The 19,229-nt window shown below is 49.9% G+C and overlaps 1 long non-coding RNA gene across 6 annotated transcripts; it reads right to left on the reverse strand.

Annotated features, from left to right (window-relative positions):
* Positions 1-87: 87 nt before the first annotated feature.
* On the reverse strand, positions 88-18,922 carry LOC144280598 (uncharacterized). Of its 6 annotated transcripts, none has more exons than XR_013349024.1 (5): positions 17,584-18,334; positions 6,830-7,047; positions 4,089-4,180; positions 2,622-2,676; positions 88-2,518 (listed from the first exon to the last, which is right to left on the reverse strand). It is a non-coding gene; the product is annotated as an uncharacterized LOC144280598 (long non-coding RNA). The 6 variants fall into 6 exon arrangements; XR_013349028.1 differs by lacking the exon at positions 17,584-18,334 and adding an exon at positions 9,065-9,642; XR_013349025.1 differs by having other exon boundaries at positions 89-2,518; positions 4,089-4,177.
* Between the last annotated feature and the right edge of the window lie 307 nt (positions 18,923-19,229).

Below are 19,229 nucleotides of genomic sequence, written 5' to 3' on the forward strand. Positions count from 1 at the left end.
TGTTTTAATCTGCTACGTTTTGAGGTAATTTGTAGTTCTCGCTATAAAAATGAAAAGGTGGGAATAATTATCAATAAATAATGCCTAAAACAGAAAAATCAGGAAGAAGTGGGATAAGCTTGTTATTTAGAGATATGAAAGTGAGTACCCAAAAAAGGAGCTTATGTAAGTCAGGCCTAGAGGGTCTGAGGGTCTGCTTCCAAGAAGGCTCCCTCATGCAGCTGGTCCATTGCTGCTGGCTGTAGGCAGGAGGCTTCCTTCCCTTCCTCACCACGGGGACCCCTCCACAGGGCTTCCTGCATGTCCTTACAACATGGTAGCCAATGTTTCCCACAGCAGGCAGTATAGGAAGGAACATGGTGGAAGCCACAGTATCTTTTATGACCTAGGTTTGGAAGTCACACTCTACCCTTCCAGGTATATCCTCTTGGCTACCCAGGTCAGCCCTATTCACTGTGACCACACAAAACATGAGTCACCAAAAGGCAAGGATCACTGGAGGCTGCCACATGAGTGTTCACAAAATAGGAACTAGCTAATAAAGTGAACCTCACCCTTAACATGCTTCTAAGGACATCATTGTTACGCCAGTGGTGTAACAGCAGAGAACAGCTTCTCTGTAACAGCAGCTTCTCTGTAACAGCAGAGAAGCCCTGTTTCAAAAAGCTAGCCAACCAGAGACCAAGGTCACGTGTCCAGGCATTCAGCTCTCTGAAGATCTCTGAAGGTCTGATTTACCCACGGATAAGATTTAGGGATTCTAGAGGGATGGTGGGAATGCATGTCTTTTGCCTCCATTAATGCTAATTTTTGCCACTGAGCATCTGCTAAATGTTGAGCTGCAGGGAGCTCACTGTTATGCCAGCTGACAAGTACACATAGTTCAGCTCTGCCCTGTTACCAATTGAGGGCAGATCCACGTTCTTTATTTAATAGGCTGAGCTGGAGATGGGTTGTCACCCACGTGTGAAAGCTCAGGAGGCTGGCTGGGACACACACATGGCTGGAAGGAGAGCATCTTGCATGGAATGCCTGTCCTACATGCAGATGGCCTTGGCATTTAGGACATTCCAACTTTAGATCCATACCCTCTCCTCCTTGTCCAGGGGCAGAAGACTATTCATTCTGTATTTTAAAGTTCGATCAAACTTCCAAAGAGCAGCTCAAAAGCTCCCTGTCCATCAAACCTCCTTACTCCCTCCATACCTGCTCAGGACTGCCTCAGTAGCCTCCATCCCTCCTCCAGACCAGTGTCCTACTTTCCAGGCCCTTTTGTGCTCCCCTAGCCAACCTTCCTGACCCACACCTCCTGACACAGGGACCTGACCAAGACTGCAGAGGAAAAGGGAGTGCAGAGCGTGATGAACAAGGTGCACGGAGCCCCACCGAACTCTGCCATCCTACTCAGATATAAGACTCAGCTCATTCAGGTACCACTCGTTCAGCGTGTACCTTCCCAGGCCTTAGGTCCCTTCACAAGAAGCTCTTGTCATTTTTGCTTCTGCAATGTGAGCCCTTAGAACACAATGATCCTGGGAACACAGAGATGCCTACAAAGGATATCCACGGTATTTGGTGTTTGTTCAGGCATATTTTTCCCCCTGAGGAAAAGACTACAGTTTTCATCGGATTCTCAAGACCCAGAGAAGTTAAGAATCCTTGTCAGAGGACACAAATCAGGGCCTGCAGGCCAGATGTGGCCCTCTGAGGTTATTGGTTTGGACGGCACAGTGTTTGGGGGCTTTTGGCAACATTTAAAGGTCAGAGGATTTTACACAAAAATACTGATTTCTAGTTGTTGATGCTTTTTTTTTTTTTTTTAAATTATTATTGGGAAATGAGGCAACCCTGAGCCCACATTCCCTGGGGGCAAGAACTGGCTAGATCAGGACAGCCGCTGCCCTTCAGATGGGGTGTGGTCCTCGCAGTCTCCAACAGACTGGTTTCTTCTCGATGAGCCTGCCTTCTTGACCCTGGCCAGGCCCTCTGTGTCAGAGCTTCAAAAGCGGGTCGTGTGGCCCTCCCAGCGGCGTGTTCTCACGGGGTGCAGGGGTGCAGGCCGGGCTCTCCGCGCGCCTGTGGTCGACGCCCTCACCGGGCACCTCGCTGCCATCTGGGACGCACCTGGCGCACCCCCGGGCGGAGCTGAGGTCCTCACCTGCAGAGGGACCACCGAGCCGCCCTCCCGCCTGGCCCCGCCCCCCAGCCCTGATTGGCGGAGGGGCTGCTGGAGCCCTGGCCGGCCCCGCCCTCCCCGCCGCCCCGGGCCGCGCGTCTGGCTCTGGGTGCTCAGGCCTCCTGCGGCGGGCGCCTTGGCGAAGGACCGCGGTTTGCTCCCGGTGTGACAGCTTTAGCAGGTAATAAGGCAAGGCTTCGTCCTCATTGGCGCACCTGGGGGGCTCAGCGGTTGGGCGTCTGCCTTGGGCTCAGGGCGTGACCCCGGAGTCCTGAGATGGAGTCCCACATCGGGATCCCTGCAGGGACCCTGCTTCTCTGTCTGCCTCTCTGTGTGTCTCTCCTGAATAAAAATAAATAAAAACAAAACCACCTTGTCCTCCATCGGTCTACGCGCTGCCTTTTTTTCTCTTTGTAGTCGGGGATCCACATTGCCCTTCACTTACCAGCTGTGTGACCTTAGGCAAATCAGTTCATCTCTCTTCTGCCTCAGTTTCCTGTCTGTGGAAAGAGGATGATAAGACTAGTGTCACCCTCAGTGAGTTGTCATGAAGAAGACATGTGATAATCCAGTTTGTAACGTTTATCTGGCCTAATATCCAGAATATAATAACTCAATAACTGTAACCTATTATAATTTCCAATCTCAGTGTTGTAAAAGTTAAACCAAACTAACTGGGAAGAAACCTCCCAGCCTTCCCTCTTAGATATCTCTTTATTCTCACAGGATTAGGACGCTCTGAGCACTTCTGACAACAGATGGTGTGGGGGGGAGCATTCCCCAACCAAGCAATTCTTTGTGACACCAGTGGGATGGCCTCCAATTCAACTCAGTTCTGATGTTATCTACCTGGGGATAGCATCCCATCCCGTAGGTTAGGGCTCAGTCCCACAAGAGTGCCTGACCCCACTCCAGATGCCAGGTTGTCACCAGTGCTTCTGACAAATCAGCTACAAATCAGAGGCTTCTGTGACCACCTCCTCCAGTTTAATTAAACCCCTCCCTGGGTTTAATTTAATTCAGGAAAGCAGTTACTGTTTACAGGTGTCATATAAAAGGATATGATAAGGATACAGATGGGCATTCACATGGAAGAGTTGCATAGGCAAGGTCTGGGAGGATGGCACAGGAGTGCCATCAGCCTTCCGTCCTCATGGAGTTGGGGTGCATTACCCTCTTGGTACATCAATGTGTTCACCAACCTGGAAGCTTTCTGACAGAAGCCCACGCTACTGGTATTTTATGAAGACTTCCTTACATAGACATGATCAATTATTAACTCCATTTCTAGCGCCTCTCCTCTCTCTAAAAAATGGGGGTTGAGGCTGAAAATGCCAACCTTCTAATCATGACTTAGTCTTTCTGGGGACCACCCCCCCCATCCTGGAGCTACCCAAGAGGTTACCCAGAATTACCTCCTTAAGACAAAAGATGCATCTAGTGTTCTTATCATTTAGGAATTTATAAGTCAGGAGCCCTGTATCAGGAACTGGGGTCAAAGCCCAATATCTGGATTTTTCTATTATCTCACACAAACCAAAAACAAGGAAACCAATAACAAATAGAGAAACACTGATTTTCTCTGGTTGGAGCTCTTCCCTTCCTCCCTTCTCTGGCCTCGGAAGTGGCTCCAGGAATCCCCCAGGAGTCCACCAGACATAGTTTAAAACCACTGTCCTAGCCCACCACTGACCCAGTGCTGGAGCCAGACATGTCCTGAGAATCGTACTTGATCCTTCTCTGTCCCCTTACCCCATACCCAGCAATTCCAGGTCCTCTGAGAAACTCCTAGATTTCTCTCCATCTCTCCCTTTTCTCAACCCCACTGCTATTGCCCTTAGCTTCATGAGTTTTTTCTTTCATCCATAAGTTCCATAATTCACTCATTTAGCCAATATCTACTGATACTTACCATGTGCCGGGCACTGAGGAGATACTTCAGGGACAGCGGTGAGCAATGTTGCTCTCAAGGAATTTCCTTGCCCTCAAAGAACTTCCATTCTACTGGAAGGAGACAGAAAATAGATAAGCAAAAGATACAGTATGGTGGATGGAAAAGATAAATCAGAGGAGTGGAGGGTAGAAGGACTATTTCAAATAAAATGACTCACAAGGTTTCCTGGAAAATAAAATTTTAAGCAAAGGCTTGAAAGAGGTAAGGGAGTGAACCATGTGAACATCTGGAGGAAAACCACTCCAGAGAAAAGAAAGAGAGGTGCAAAGGCCCTGAGGTCCATGCGCCAGACATGTTTAAGAAGCAGCTAGCAGGTCAATGTGGCTGGACCAGGAAAGCCCATGTGGGAGATGAGGTCACAGAAATAAGGGATCAACCTGTCAGGGCCTGGTTTGTGGGTCATTGTAATGGGTTTGGTCTTAGTACTCTGAGTACAGTGAGCAGCTTTAACTGAGACTCCCCCAAAGCCTCCTACGTGGCCTCCCTGACTCCAGCCTCCACCCTGCCTGCCCTACCTGTCAGCTTTCCACAACACATCATTCCCATTCTTAACACCTTCACTAGGTCTCCATTGTGGACAGAAAATGCCAGTTTCCTTGGTGAGGCTTTAAAAATTGAGTGATTTGGGATCCCTGGGTGGCGCAGCGGTTTAGCGCCTGCCTTTGGCCCAGGGCGCGATCCTGGAGACCCGGGATCGAATCCCACATCGGGATCCTGGTGCATGGAGCCTGCTTCTCCCTCTGCCTATGTCTCTGCCCCTCTCTCTCTCTGTGACTATCATAAATTTAAAAAAATATATATTTAAAAAAAATAAAAATAAAAATAAAAATTGAGTGATTTGAGCTTAGACCCTCCCATCTTTCTACAGTCATTATCCAAGGAGCACCCCCTGCCTGCAATAACACGAACAGATTCTACTTCATCCCCTGTGTGGGCTGCTGCCTCTGACCCTCTGATCCAGCTGCTCTCTCCAGATTTATTCTCTTTGCTTTCCACTCCTCTGGCTGCTCCAGCACTTCCCCGAACACCTGGCAGGGGGAGGAGAGCGCCCATGGTCCCCTGGAAGTACCATCTTGTGCTCATCTTCACTCTAGCGCTTTTCCCCACTGTCTTTTCACGGTCCACCCCTCCATCCCGCTACCCTGGAGAGGCTCTGGAGGTCGGACATGTCCCTTTCATCTCTGTATCTTCAGCATTTGGCCCAATTACTCGCACACAGCAACAGCTCATTTCAATTTTAGCTTAACAACAAATGATCTCTTTCCTGTGCCCTTCAAACCCAACCCATTAAGCTAGATCTCATCTTTCCCCTGCTCTTAAGCACCTCCTTGGATTTGATTTTGCGAGGAGTAAAAAGCACTGTGCGGTCTTTATTAATTATGTGTGTACGTGTGTTATAACCCTTCATGGGTTACAAACTGGCCGGGGTCATGGGAATTAGCTTTTGTAACCACACTTCAGCCTCATCCCCACACCACCTAGAACAATATCGCTTGTGGGGAGATTTTAAGCAAATTAAGAGTGCGTGGGCTTCACGATGGAACTTCTGGCCTCCTGGCCTGTCTGTTAAGCTTTTTTCCCCTTTTTTGGGAAATGGGGGTGGTGGTGATGGTGATGCCTATTTCAGAGCACTGTTGGAGGAGTTGAATGAGCCAGTTGGTTGGAGGGTTGTCATTGATTAAGGGCTTAACAGAGGCAGCGGTCATCATTAAAGTCACAGTGCTTTCTCACACTGTTAGAGGTCCAGTCCCCTTGAAAGGGGAGAATTTCTCGTAGGATCACCGAAAACACACATGCTAAAACAGTGACTCAGAATAAATTTTATTTTTATAAGTGGAATAAAAACTTGTGTAAAGTTTATCATGTTGAGGAGTCAAACTGAAGCAATTCTTGGAGACTGTGCAGAAGCTAAGAGTGTCCACAGTCCCTGGTCTGAGGAGCGTTTGTTTACTAAGTGGATGTGGGGCCCAGCCAAAGGCTGAGGAAGGCAGAGGCCACTTTCATGGCCAACAGTGTGGTTTCCTGTCTGGGGGCATTCTTTGTGGTGGTCTGCAGAGACAGGGCCTTTTGTTCTTCCCACGGGGGGGAGGGGGGCGGGTACCAGGGAGGGGGGCGCCAGAAGGCCAGCGGTTTGCTGGTTTGCCCCTGGTGACTCCAGCCTAGTGCGGGTCCAGCCTGTGGGTGTGAGCAACCTCCCACCACAGTGTGGAGCCAGCAGGGCCTTGCACAAGACTGAGGGGAAATGGACTGTGGGCTGAGGCAGAAAGAAGTGCAGAGAAAACGATGTAAGTGAGGAATTTTACGTCTCCAGCAGATGGAAAAATCGCAGAGGCAAGAGAGGGTCTCCCCAGCAGAGAAGAACCACGGCTATTAAAGGGAAAGAAGGACCCCTGTGCCCCCTCCATTCCACCAGGGACCCCACAGATTCTGAGGATCCTTGGGGTACACTGCACAGCTGCTCTCTAAATGCCATTTCAACCCCATGCTGCCCAGAGCACCCTCTTCACCTCCCCTCTCCCCTAGGAGGATTCTGAGAGCCACACTGGCCAGACTCAGAAGTGGAAACATCTGGAGATTTCCCAACTTGCATTTCAAAGAGATCTCCAGGGCTCCCTCCCCACCAGCAGCACGTGGCAGCCGCCCCCGCCCCCACCCCCACTCAGGCCTCGGCCCCAGTAGTAAACACACCAACCGCTCACCCTGTCGTCCTCCCAAACACCTAAACAGAAGTCTACTTAGATCATGCTCAGGACAGCCACGGGCAGACGCGGTCTGTGAACACACACGGAGATCCTCTGCGTTCCGGATGACGCTGCAGAGGGCACGGGCAACAGCCTCACTGAAGCTCTGTTTTTTCACTGAAGACCCTTTGTAGAGGCGATCAAGCTTGGAATGCTATTCTCCACCTCCCGAGAGACTTTGGAAAGAGTACAGACATTCAGCCAAGCCTCCCACCCTAAAATGTTGGTGCACACAGTGCCCTTGTCTTACAGCAAGGGGCGGGGAGGAAGCAGCTCGGGCGGAGCTCCCCTCCCTGGGGTTGTCAGACCCCTGGGGCAGTGCCTGTGGAAGCAGAAACTGGACGAGGAGCTCTAGTCTAGTGGCCCAACTAGCTCTGCTCTAAGTCATTGCAATGGGCTGCAATCAGAACCTAAAAAGAAACTCAGCTGCATGTTAAGTAACTGGAATTTAAATAAAAATTGGGTGGGGGGAGGAAAGGAAAAGAAAGAAAAAAAATGAGAGAAAAAAAACTCGACTGTTGACCCACGGAGCCTAAGAACCCACACAGGGCTCCCTCCCTTGTTCTATTATTTCTTCTACCCCTCACCGGGCCTCCTTTCCTCCTCCCCAGCCCATACACTGGAACTGTTTCCCAGAGAGAGTCTGGTGATGTGTGCCAAAGGCCTTACTAAGTCTGACTTCTAAGAATCTACCCCAGGAAAACAGTCTGTTTCATTTTGTCTTAAATCTATTAAGTGTTCTCTTTGAAGTCTTGTTTGTAATAAATACAAATGACCCAACAGAAGAGATTTGAACACATGGTATTTCTGGACATTAGAACACCATAAAATCTTAGAAAAAAAAAAGTATGGGGAAAAGTTCATGCTATGTGGAGAATTTTTTAAAAGCATCTTCCAAAACATTATTTCTCCAATGATCTAAAGAGAGAACAAAACCAAAAAAAAGTATTCCCCCCGCAAACGATATGGAAATGTGTGTGGTGGATATATGGATGATTTTTTCCCTTCTTTGCACCTTTTAAATTTTCTACAATTAACACACATAATTTCTTAGCATACAAAAACAATAAATTGTCCACCTTTCTAAAAGACAGCCACATACTTTATCCAATACTCACACTTACAAACTTCTTATTGCTTTGCCTCCTGAGAAAAGCCAGAGGTGGAAAGGGCAGATGAACATAGGGCAGGTCATTGATCAATGAAAGAATCATTGGCAGGGCCAGCTAAATAATTGGCAGGGCCAAGTGCAAAATGAAAGCAAGGAGCTTCTTCAAAAATTAAGATTTTCGTGGGGCACCTGGGTGGCTCAGTCTACTAAGTGTCTGTCTTTGGCTCAGGTCGTGATCCTGAGGGATCAAGGTCCCATGTCAGGCTCCCTGCTCAGCAGGGACTCTGCTTTTCCCTCTCCCTCTACCCCCACCCATTCTCCCAACCTAATGCTCTCTTGCACAATCTCTCAAATAAATAAGATCTTTAAAAAACAATTAAGATTTTCGAGAGACAGCAACAGCAGAGCATTACATCAAGAGTGTGGGGCCCTCCTAAAAGGAGAGCCCTGTGCCTCTGCAGAGGTCATACATCCAGGAAGCCAGCCCTGGTCATTGGCCTGGAGCAGGACACCTGATGCAGTAGGTCAGAGCTTGCAGACCTGCACCACGTCTGGAGGAGTTGGCTGGACGTCCCACTACTCCCTCACCTGTTGCCCAATAGATTTTCATTCTTCATGAGTCCACTTTCCCAGCAATCAACCTCTGGAACAGTGGCATACTTTATCATATGTATGCAAATCAGAAGCCAGCCAAGATTATTTAAACCCTGGATCATAACCTCCCTTTTTTTCTTTTCTCCCCTTAAGGTGACTGCTTATTTCTTCTATTTTAAGGATACTGGAAAGATGCCAACCCATTTTCTACCCTGAAATTAATGACAGTCCCTCCGAGAACAGTTTTTTGTTGTTGTTTTTTGGAAAAGCAATTTCTGCCTATTTTCTCTTCAGAATCATCAAGGACTCTGATTTGCAGAGTATTATGGTCTTTCCCTGGTCAAAGACCCCCCCCCCCTTTTTTTTTTTGCCAGTCCCTTATTTTTGGGGAGCAGAGAGGACATTCATTAACAAATCCACTACAGAGCATCATTCATTCCACATGTCTCACTCAGAGGGTTTTAGTATCAGGAGTTACAGTAAATCACCTGTGGGTTGTGATCACATGAACTCGCAAGGCAGCATCTTCGCTCATGACCAGGTGAGGGCAAGGATGCAGGAAGTGTGTTCATTCCCTTCGTCTGAGGGGGAGCAAACTCATTAACTAACCCTTGCATTAAATCATGTGCAAAGCAAACCTCTTCCTTTGCAGCCTATCACAGTGGCCACCTGCTGCAGAAATGCAAACAAATCAGACTCAAACCACAGCCAGACACCTGCCTGAGCCAGAGCTTGTGAAAAATGGATGCGGGGTTGCTTAGGCAGAAATGCACTCACTGATTTTTTTCTTCTTCTACCTACCTTCTCCAGGAGACTTCACCAGAGGCCAAATCAGGGGTGGGGGAGGGCTGGGCCCCAGTTTTCATTTGTTAAAATGTACCATGTGAGGTTTGCCCTGTGGCCAGCCAACCCCAGTTCTTTGAACCTCTTCTCTCTTGACTGTTCCTCCTTTTTTTTTAACTTGCTGGAAAATGGAACAAAGTTTGAATGTTGGAAAATACTGTAAGGGGCATCTAGTTCCAACTTTCGAATACCTGCATCCTCTCTAAAGCACCACCCAACATTCATCCAGCCTTTGCTTGCACACCTTCAGGAACAAGGAGCTCAGTATCACCAAAGACAACACAAAACATTCTGGCACAGGGCTGACTACTCTTCCTTTTGTTAAGTGGAACTCCCTCTTTCTGTGCAACTAACTTGTACTGAGAGCTTGTTTCTACACTTTGGGGCCAGATTAAACAAGTATTATCCCTTTTCCTTTTGGTGATCTTTCAGACGTTTAAAGGCAGGGCCCTTAGTTCCCATAGGTCTTCTCAGTAGGTGTCAGCTATTCCATTGCCCAGGGAACTTAGCCCGTGATGACCTGCTGGAGGCTCAGTTTTCTTACTTGTAAAGTGGAGATAATAATATCTAGTTTTCAGGATTAAAATGAATGCTTGCTGGGATGCCTGTGTGGTGCAGTCGGCTAAGCATCTAATTCTTGATTTTGACTCAGGCTCTGATCTCAGGGTAGTGAGACTGAACCCTGCTTTGGGCTCCACGTTTAGCGTGGAGTCTGCTTAGGATTCTCTCTCTCCCTTTCCCTCTGCCCCTCCTGCTCTCTCTCTCTCTCTCTCTCTCTGAAATAAGTAAATAAATCTTTAAAAAATAATCAAAATAAAAAATAATCAAAATCAAAAGAATGCACACAAACATGTCCCAGGAGCCCTGCCCACAGCAGTCCCTAATAAGTAACAGCAGCTCTAACTGTCCTCCTCCCCAGGACGGAAAAGAACATTGCTTCTCCAGCCTAACCATAGCCCAGCGACGCAGGATTGTTTCCCTCCTTCACACTATGCTGGGCTTCTACTTACTCAGTCTCGGAAGGATCATCTTTTGGAGCAGCCACACTTCATAGTATCTACTTACATAAACCTGATATCAACCCAAATCCTTTAAGTCTTTTTGCTCTAAACCTATGGTGCAGTTAGAGGCAATTTATATTCTCAAAGAGCTAACCCAGTGGCTATTTTCTGGCCGTGCCTGTGCAGAAGCACCTCCCCACCTTTGCTCGCGCTAGCTCTTCATCCCAGAACACATTCTATCGAGGTCGGGATCTCCCTCTGGGGCCTCCCTCAAGATATCACCCTTTTACAAAATCTCTTCAAATCTCCCTCATTGGACTATGACCTCATCCTCCTTGGAGATCTTAGGAAGAACCCTCTCTTAAGGTACTACTCTTCAGCCATTCAGGAAGTCTTAGGGAACAGAGGGAAATGTGTGCCTGTTTGTCATCCTATCGGCAACACTTCCCAGTTCCCCCATCCCACCTGAATTGTCAGCTCCTGAGGCACCAAATTCATCACCGTGTCCTTCTTGACCACCAGCATGAAGCTTGGCTCATAAATATTTGTTAGTAGGATTGGTTATTTTGAGGGTGAAGTGAGACCACCACTTTGATGCCATGCCTGGCAGGTGCACAGGGCTCAGTAAACAGTGCTGCTGTTTGTTATTTCTGTGTGGTGGCCCAGCCCAGAGGTAAGTGCCCCGCGGACACTGCCGTCCAAGGCAATGTGAATTTGAGGCTGCACACAGTGAATCTCATGTGCTCCAGGGCACACGAGGCTGGCAACGAAGTCCCTGTTACCAAGAGATGCACAGAAAAAACTGTGTGCAAAACAAAAGATTGCTGCTGGGCTCCGGCCCTCTGGCTACTGACCTTTGGCACACTTCTACATTCAGGAGAGAAGCAGGTGCTTCTGGAGAGCTTACACCTGTGAAAAAACCTGTGTGGGAAGCACTTGCCTCTCAAGCTCAAGCTCATGGAGAACAGCCTTGGGAGGAAGGACAGCTCCTGGACAGTAAAGACTTTCCTTTCTCTCTCTGTGCCTTCCTGCCTTTTCATCTTTCTATTTTCTTTTTTTTTTTTTTAATTTTTATTTATTTATGATAGTCACACACAGATAGAGAGAGAGAGGCAGAGACACAGGCAGAGGGAGAAGCAGGCTCCATGCACCGGGAGCCCGACGTGGGATTCGATCCCGGGTCTCCAGGATCGCGCCCTGGGCCAAAGGCAGGCGCCAAACCGCTGCGCCACCCAGGGATCCCTCATCTTTCTATTTTCTGCAAACACCCCTCAAGCTGGAGCACGAGGACATTCCTTGGGTGCCTGGGGGCTCAGTGGTTGAGCATCTGCCTTTGGCTCAGGACAGGCCTGTGTCTGTCTTATTCAATATTGTGAATAAGCATGTAGCACATAGTAAATACTTCATCAATATTCATTACATTGTTAATTAATCAATTGTCAGTCCCGGCTGGCTTTGACATTGAATTGTTCCCACGGACACTGCCTCTCACTGGGGCTCTGTTCAGACTTCAGCATCTCTCAGTGGCCTTCCTGCCTTGGACATGTGTCCAGCCCCAATTTCCTTCCTGCTCCACGACCTTGGCTTTGGGCCTCACTCTGTTCTCCCGTGTTTGCGGATCCATGCAGCCCGCTGATGACCACTTACAGTGGATCGATCCCACACAGGGTCCAGGTGAGAGAGATTTCAGAGCCCCTTTTTGAGTCTGGGATATCTACAACCTCCTTTTGCTCCCAGTGATCGACTCCCTTAATTACGACTTCTCATCTGTCCAGCTTCCCTTCGCTCCTTCTTGCCAGCTGGTCCTGTTCCTTGGCTCCCCGAAACCCAGCGCAGACACGAGACGTCTATGCTAATTTTGAAGCAGATACTGTGAGCAGCTGGCACTTGTGTGCGTGGTGATGGACAAAGCCCTTTCACATACATGCTCTCCTTTAGTCATCACACTACTCCTGGGAGGGAGGTATTCCATTGCCCACAACGCAGGCCTCAGTGTCTGCTCTGTGCTCTTCCATGGCACTGCCCACGGCGAGGAGGAGCCAGCTGGTGCTTTCCAGATGTGAACCAGCACCAGTGTTGAGCTGCTTGACTTGCCCTCCTTAAAAACCCACAGAACATAAAGCCCAATTTATGGCTGATAACCTATCTTCAGTTTACAGGCTTTCCACTGAATACTGAAGTCTGATAGAAATGAGATTACTCCTATCTCAACTTAAAATGTGATATATCTAACATTTCCCCTGTGTCTCCCTTTACCTACTGAATTATTATTATTATGCCACTATTCCTAGTTTATACATTGACTAGCTTATGACAGTAAAAGTTATTTGTCCTCAGTCTGGACTAAGGAGGGCTGGCAAGCACAGAGAGGAGAAGAGAAGGGAATTTACCAGGTCATAATCAGAAATGAGAGGAGAAATCCACATCTCTGTGTGTCTCCCTCCCCTGGGCTGGGAGGAAAAAGTATTTAAGAATTCAGGTTGAAAAAAAAAAAAAAAAAAGAATCCAGGTCGTTGGGCAGCGATGATTCCAGGGGGCAGAAACTGGTGCATTCCTTAGCTACTACAGCCACTGTCATGCTCCCGCTTCACTGAATAATCATGCCATGTATAGAAAGGGCACAGCGAGTTAGAAAATGCTTGTATGACGTGAGGAGGTGAGACCAGACGACTTCAGGCCACTTCCAGCTTCAAAGAGGCCCTGCTTCTGGTCTGTGGAAGATTCCATCACACTCTGTGACTCTCATAATGGTGACCTGTGCATGTGTCAACTTTAAGGCCCTGCACTCTTGCTCTGTCCTAGCCTAGAGGGGTCAGCCAATTAGAAAGTGACACAGATTCCTCCAAGTAGACCCAGTGGCACAGGGAGAGCTGGCAGGCAGGAGGGAGAGAGATAAGAGAGGAAACATTAAGTGGAAAAGCATAGTAGCCACATTCTATTCAGCCTAATGGTTTTGAAGGCATCGTGGCATAGCAGCACAGTGTAGGAATTGATGTTGACGATAACTCTGAGCCATTAAGAGGGATTCAATCATAGGTATGTCACTGTGAGCTGGCCACTCAACTCATTTACAGAATATTTATTGGATACCCAGTATGCACCTGACTCTGGATCCAGGGATAGAAAGATGGATAAGGTCCTCACCTTGAAAAGGCTCTCTCGACCTCAGCTTCTTTAGCTGTAAAATGAGGGCGCTAAACTCAGAGATTCCTAAGATTCTCTCCTGGGGGTACTAAAAGCTTTGTGCATTAGGGCTTGAACCTTAACAACCCTATAAGATGGTAATCTGGGTGTCATAATCATGTTCTGCAAATGAATAAACAGGCTCAGAGGGGTCAGTGTCCAGCTCAAGGTTGCCTAGTCAATGCAGAGCAGAGTCGATACTCGGCCACATGGACCAATGACACCGACTAGAAGGGTCTTCCTCTCCCCCTATCCTGTGCTGTCTCTGCACTGTCTTACTTCCTTCAAAAGGGCAAGCAGAATAGATGGAGAACAGCCCATGTGCCTGACAACTGCATGGATTTACCAGTCTGGAATACAGCATTCAACAGCTACAAAACAAAAATCACCTGCAATTGGACAGTAATAAATATCTGCAAGACCAAGTGCAACCAAAACGACGTTGAAAGATCTGTCAAGATCAACAGCAAGGGTGAGTCCAAAAAGTCAATAGTGATGTCTACCAGTGACAGCTGGGATGAACAGCTAAAACATCTTTGAGAGAAAATACGGTAGAAGGAAAAAGGCAGCTTGGGAGTACTATGTTAAAAAAAAAAAAAAAAAAAAAAGGAAAGATGACCAAAAGCCAAAAACGCAAACACATGCATCACTGCTGGTAGAGGTGGTTCAGGCACAGAGAAAAAGAGGTGCCTTCACACATCCTATTTTCTTCTCTGATGGCAGGTGCAGGCTATCTGTCAACCCCTCAGTTACTGATAATGCAAAGATCTATGGTGGGCAACAGGTGGCGTGTCTTCCTATAGACAATGTACCGATGACAAGAGAAGGCAGCCAAAGAGCCACCGGATTGAGACAAATGGCTTATAACACCAGAGACGGCCACCAGCATACTCCCCATGATAAGACAGCAAGAATCGGCCCTGGGAATGAGCATTTACTGAGCACCTTTATTATTCTGGATGCTGTGCTAGCTGTTCTGTGTACACTGGCTACATCCATGCCTCCCAAGCTCTGGGGTAGGTAATATTGTCTGAAGCGCAGAGAACTGAGGCACTCGGGCTTATGTGGCCAGGGAGTGCCAGAGCAAGGGCTTGAACTCAACCTGAGGTCACACAGCCTTTCCACTCTTCAGTCGAGACCTAGGTTCTGCCCCAGTACTTATTAGCTATGTGGCCTTAGACAATAAGGCCTGTGTCAATCTCTGTACCCCTCAGGCTCCTGAGACCTGCTTATTGCATGGAACTGTTGTAGAGATGGAAGGAGAGAAAATGTGAGAGCACATTACCCTCTGAAAAGACTTCTGCAGTCATGATAACATGACTAACAATATGAATGACATTTCCCGAGCACCTGCTGTGTGCCAGGCACAGGGCTTACTGCTTTGCAGGAATCATGCCATTCAGGTCTCACAGTAATCTGTGAAGTGGGTACACTTACTGCCCACATTCTCTGAGTGAAGAAATGGGGTGAAGTAAGCCACCAGCAGCAGGGGGGCAGGGCTAGGGTGGGAGCAGCTTGACCTGCTCCAGAACCCTCGCCAGGAACTGGATGCTGAACAAGAAAGGTCTTCCCTCTGCCTTCATCCCCTGTGGTCACAGGGGAGAGATGTGCTGGTTTGCGACTTTCCCTTTAGATCTTGGAGCTGGAGATTGTCACTGTGGGAAGGCCAGTATGTTCCACAGTTGAAGGAGACTGCTTTCTGTGCTTATCTGCAGCTTGTCCTTGTCCAATCACATTGAAAAATGCCTCGAGAATGTTTACCGCTTGCTGGTGATGTGCCCCTCCTGAGTTAGGTCCTGAGTTATAGATACGCCCAGAGTTCCAAGGGTTCACTGCCTAACGGGGGAATCAGAAGACAAGGGTTTACAGGTCCCACCTGTGACCCAGGCTCTGTGTTAAGCCCTGGGGACCCAAAGATGAACAAGATACAGTACACAGTGATGTGGGCCGCAACTGGGATGTGCCCAGGATAAACTGGGGCCCAGGGTAAAGGCACCTGACTCTGTTGGGTGGGTGTAGACATGGACAGAAGAGCCTCCCAGAGGAGGTGGGGTTTCAGAGCCCCATACTGATTGTCCACACTGCTCACGAATTTCCATGGGTCAGCTCTCATCTTCATGGCAACAATCCTGTTGGGCAGGTACTATTATTTATAGATAAGGTAGTGAGTGACTCGCTTAAGGTATCACAGTGGGAAATGGCAGACCAAACTCTGATCCCAGGTGCTCTGATTCCCAGCTTGCCAGGCTCTAGAGTTTGTGCTCTTTCTAATATGAAGGGTTGCCACAGAGAACACAGGCTCTGCTGGAGAAAGCAGCAGGACACTGAGAATGCACAGAGCAGGAGAGGGGACCTCCCCACCACCACCCCGCCGCCCCCGACCGTCCCGAAGGCTACACAGGAAGTGGTATGACAGGCCTACACAGGTCCTCTCATTATCCTGGTGTGGGTCATGGCAGGGAGGAACATCCTAGAGGGTCAAGGTCCCCTGCCCAGCTGTCCAGGGGACAGGGTCAATATTTTTGGTGGGGAGGTAAGCTGAAGATGAGGAGCTGTCTTTAGGTCATAAGAAATTGAAACCCATACTAGAGAAAAAAAAAGAAAAGCAAACAAAAAAGAGAGTACTTGTTTTAAGGAATCAGGCATTTTGCAGAACCCAGACTAGAAGTGCATGGTGAGCACAGGGAGGGGGTGAGGGAGGATACACACTCAGTGGCCCTAGGCCCTCTTGCTGGGCCTCGGCCTCTGTCCACGAGCCTCATCTTTTCCCCTCTGCAGGCCAGCTCCTGTTGCCTCTGGACAGGTAGCAGGGAAAAAGATGCTTCCAAACACTTTTCTCAGCTCCAACATCTCCGATCTGTGATTCTAAACCCCCAGGAGAGGGAATGTGATTTGTTTCTCTTGCACCACAAGGCCAGGCCGCCAGCCAAGGCCAGGGGATGTGGGGTCCTTTCTCAGAGAAGGTGGAGTTTGGGCTGTGGGCCAGGCCCCCGGGGAGTGGGGGGGTCATGCCAGAGGCTCAGGAGAGGTGTCCAACTCTAGGGACCATCAGAACCCAGGTTCTGGAGAGACAGTGCTGAAAGGTCTGCCCTTTAAAGTAATACATTGACTTCTACATTTATCATTCTTCTGTGGTGTTATTAAATCCATAAATAAAGATTTAATCTTTTAAGCTCTGCATTGTGAGAGCAGAAGTTAAAGAGCAGACACAGGAGAGCTTATCAGCCCTGGTGGTGGCGGGGGTAGCAAAGGAGGGGGTGACCAGGCTGCTGGGGGTGTGGAACCAGGAGAGGCTGCAACTGCTGATAGGGGCTGGGGGTGGGAGAGACCCCTGCCGTCTGGCAGCAAAGCTCCTGCACTGGAGCCTGCACTGCCAGCTGAGGCAGCAGACAGGCTGGACAGCAGGTCCTAAAGAGGACCTCCCTGGACACTGGGAGAAAAACCCAGAGTCTCAACAGCTCTCCAGGTGAGCACGTTTTAATCTAAACAGAGAACTGGGGAGGACCCTAGGAGCCTCAGGGAAGGAAGGGTTCCTGCAGGAGGAGAGAACGGAGCCTCCAGGAGGAGGCGGAGGAGAAGGAGGAGGAGTGGGGGGTGGGGGGTGGGAAGGGCTCTGCTTCCTGCTTAGCCTGAGCCGGGCCCAGAGGAAGCTCTGACAGCTGAATCAACAACTTCATCCTTACACCCCTGCCCTTCCCTCCCACCATCTAGGGCTCAGACAACATTGGCTCAGGCTCTTTGATGAAAATGGTAAGGCCAACACTTTGGTTCCTCTGGTGGGGAGACACAAAGACCAGCATGAGGGTGGAGAAGATGCTGAGAACAAAGCAATGAAGTGGAAAGCCAAGGAGTTAGGTCAGGAGGCTCTGCAGGCCAAAGCAGGGGGAAGGAGAGCCCTCTTCATCGGGCCTTGTGATGGAAGGCAACATCTGGACCAGGAAGCTGGCAGACAGTGGTGCCCAGCAGCCTGCATGGCTTACCTTTGTAGGAAGGGCCAGGTGTTGGGGGCAGATGTGGAGCTTCTCTTTGGGCTTTTAGCCCCCTTCCCCCTCGCTGGGGCCTGTGCTTCCCACTGCCTTTTGTTCAATCCAAAGCAGAAGTCACCACCTGTCTCTCCCAAGTAATGGGCCATGGAGGGTCGGAGAAGGGGGGGTGAGGCTGGTTTCTGATGATAGGCTTCAGCTGCCGAGGCTCTCTCCTTGAGCAGCAGATAATTTAGTTTAATGAATTTGGACAGTTCACTGGATCTGCCCACACAGTTCCACTCACCTTCCAAAACGCTTCCAAAATAGCCCAAGCTATTGAATGGGAGCCAAAGAAGAAGAAGAAAAAGCAAAGAGTAATAAATGACAAGGCCCCAGAGATTTCTGCCCTTTCAGAAAAGTCTGAGTGAACTTTTCCAAAGAAAATGGAAGCAAAAAAAAAAAAAAAAAAAGGCTGTTTTTGTCCTTCTCATTGAGAATTCAGGCAAAGAAAGATGCTACAAAGACGGACACCCACATGGAGGCAGAGGACCCGGTTTCTACCCTGCGCTCCTCACACGGATGCCATATCCACGGTCTCAGAGCTGTTCCCTTGTCAGGGTCATCCCGAAACCGTTCCTGATGTTGCACACCACATCAGGATACCTCCACCGACGCGGCCCCGGCCTGTGGCAGCTCACAATGCCGCTGTGAGAGTGTCACACTCGCAAGGAGGCCATCCTCCCCGGGGGCACACTGGGCCAGGGTGCCCTGCCGCCCCCCCCCCCCCCCAGGCCAGGAGCCCTCTCTCCAGGCCTCCAGCGAGAGCTCCCTCCCTCCTCCACAGCCCTCCGGTGCACCGCCCGCTGGAGCCAGATGTTCCGTGGGCAGCCCCCTCCGTGGGTGACAGGCCGTGATTACCGTTGCCAGCCCCACATTAGGAGAGCGCTGAATGGGAGCGAGCCCCCCGCCCCGGCTGCCTACAATAGCGCCTTTGTGAGGTGCTTCGCCGGCTTGCTTTTCCCTGCCTCGCCAGCCTCCGTCAGGGCAGCTCTTGCCTGGGGAGAGAAGAGAAGGCGACAGGAGGATCACAGCGCCTGGCTGGTCCGCCCCATCCTAGGGAGGCGGGATGTCCTTTAGGGAAAAGATGTGTTCCTTCTCCTCCCCGCCCTGAGAGCTGGGCCTGCCTGAGGTCCACGGCCCCGTGCCACGGCCTTGTTCCCGACCGCGGAGCGGGGGCGGAGGCTGGGACCGGGCCTGGCCCAGAGCTCAGCACGGTCCCAGACGCAGGAGTCCAAAAGCCGGGCTTCTCCGCTTCCCTCTGTGCGTCCCCCGGACGGCCTTCTGGGATTCCAAGCCAGAGGCCAGGGCAGAAAAGGGTTAAGTCTCCAGGCCTCCCAGGCCGGGGAGGGGGGGCGGGGGGGTGCGCGGGGTTGACCAGAGGGACGTGTTGGGAAACTGGGAAGCTAACATCTGGGGCGCGCTCCTTGCCCCTCCTCCCTGCCCAAACCGCAGACGCCGTGGCAGCAGGAAAATCGGAGCGGTTCGCAGGAGCTCGGTTGTGTAACCGCGCCCCCCAACCACCCCAACCCGCCCCCGGGGATTGCCCCAGGCTGGAGAGGGGCGTGGGGGCGGGGCGGGCCGACTGAGGCTGCAAGCTCTCC

Source organism: Canis aureus, chromosome 12 (assembly GCF_053574225.1).
Source record: "Canis aureus isolate CA01 chromosome 12, VMU_Caureus_v.1.0, whole genome shotgun sequence".
Classification (NCBI taxonomy): Eukaryota; Metazoa; Chordata; class Mammalia; order Carnivora; family Canidae; genus Canis; species Canis aureus.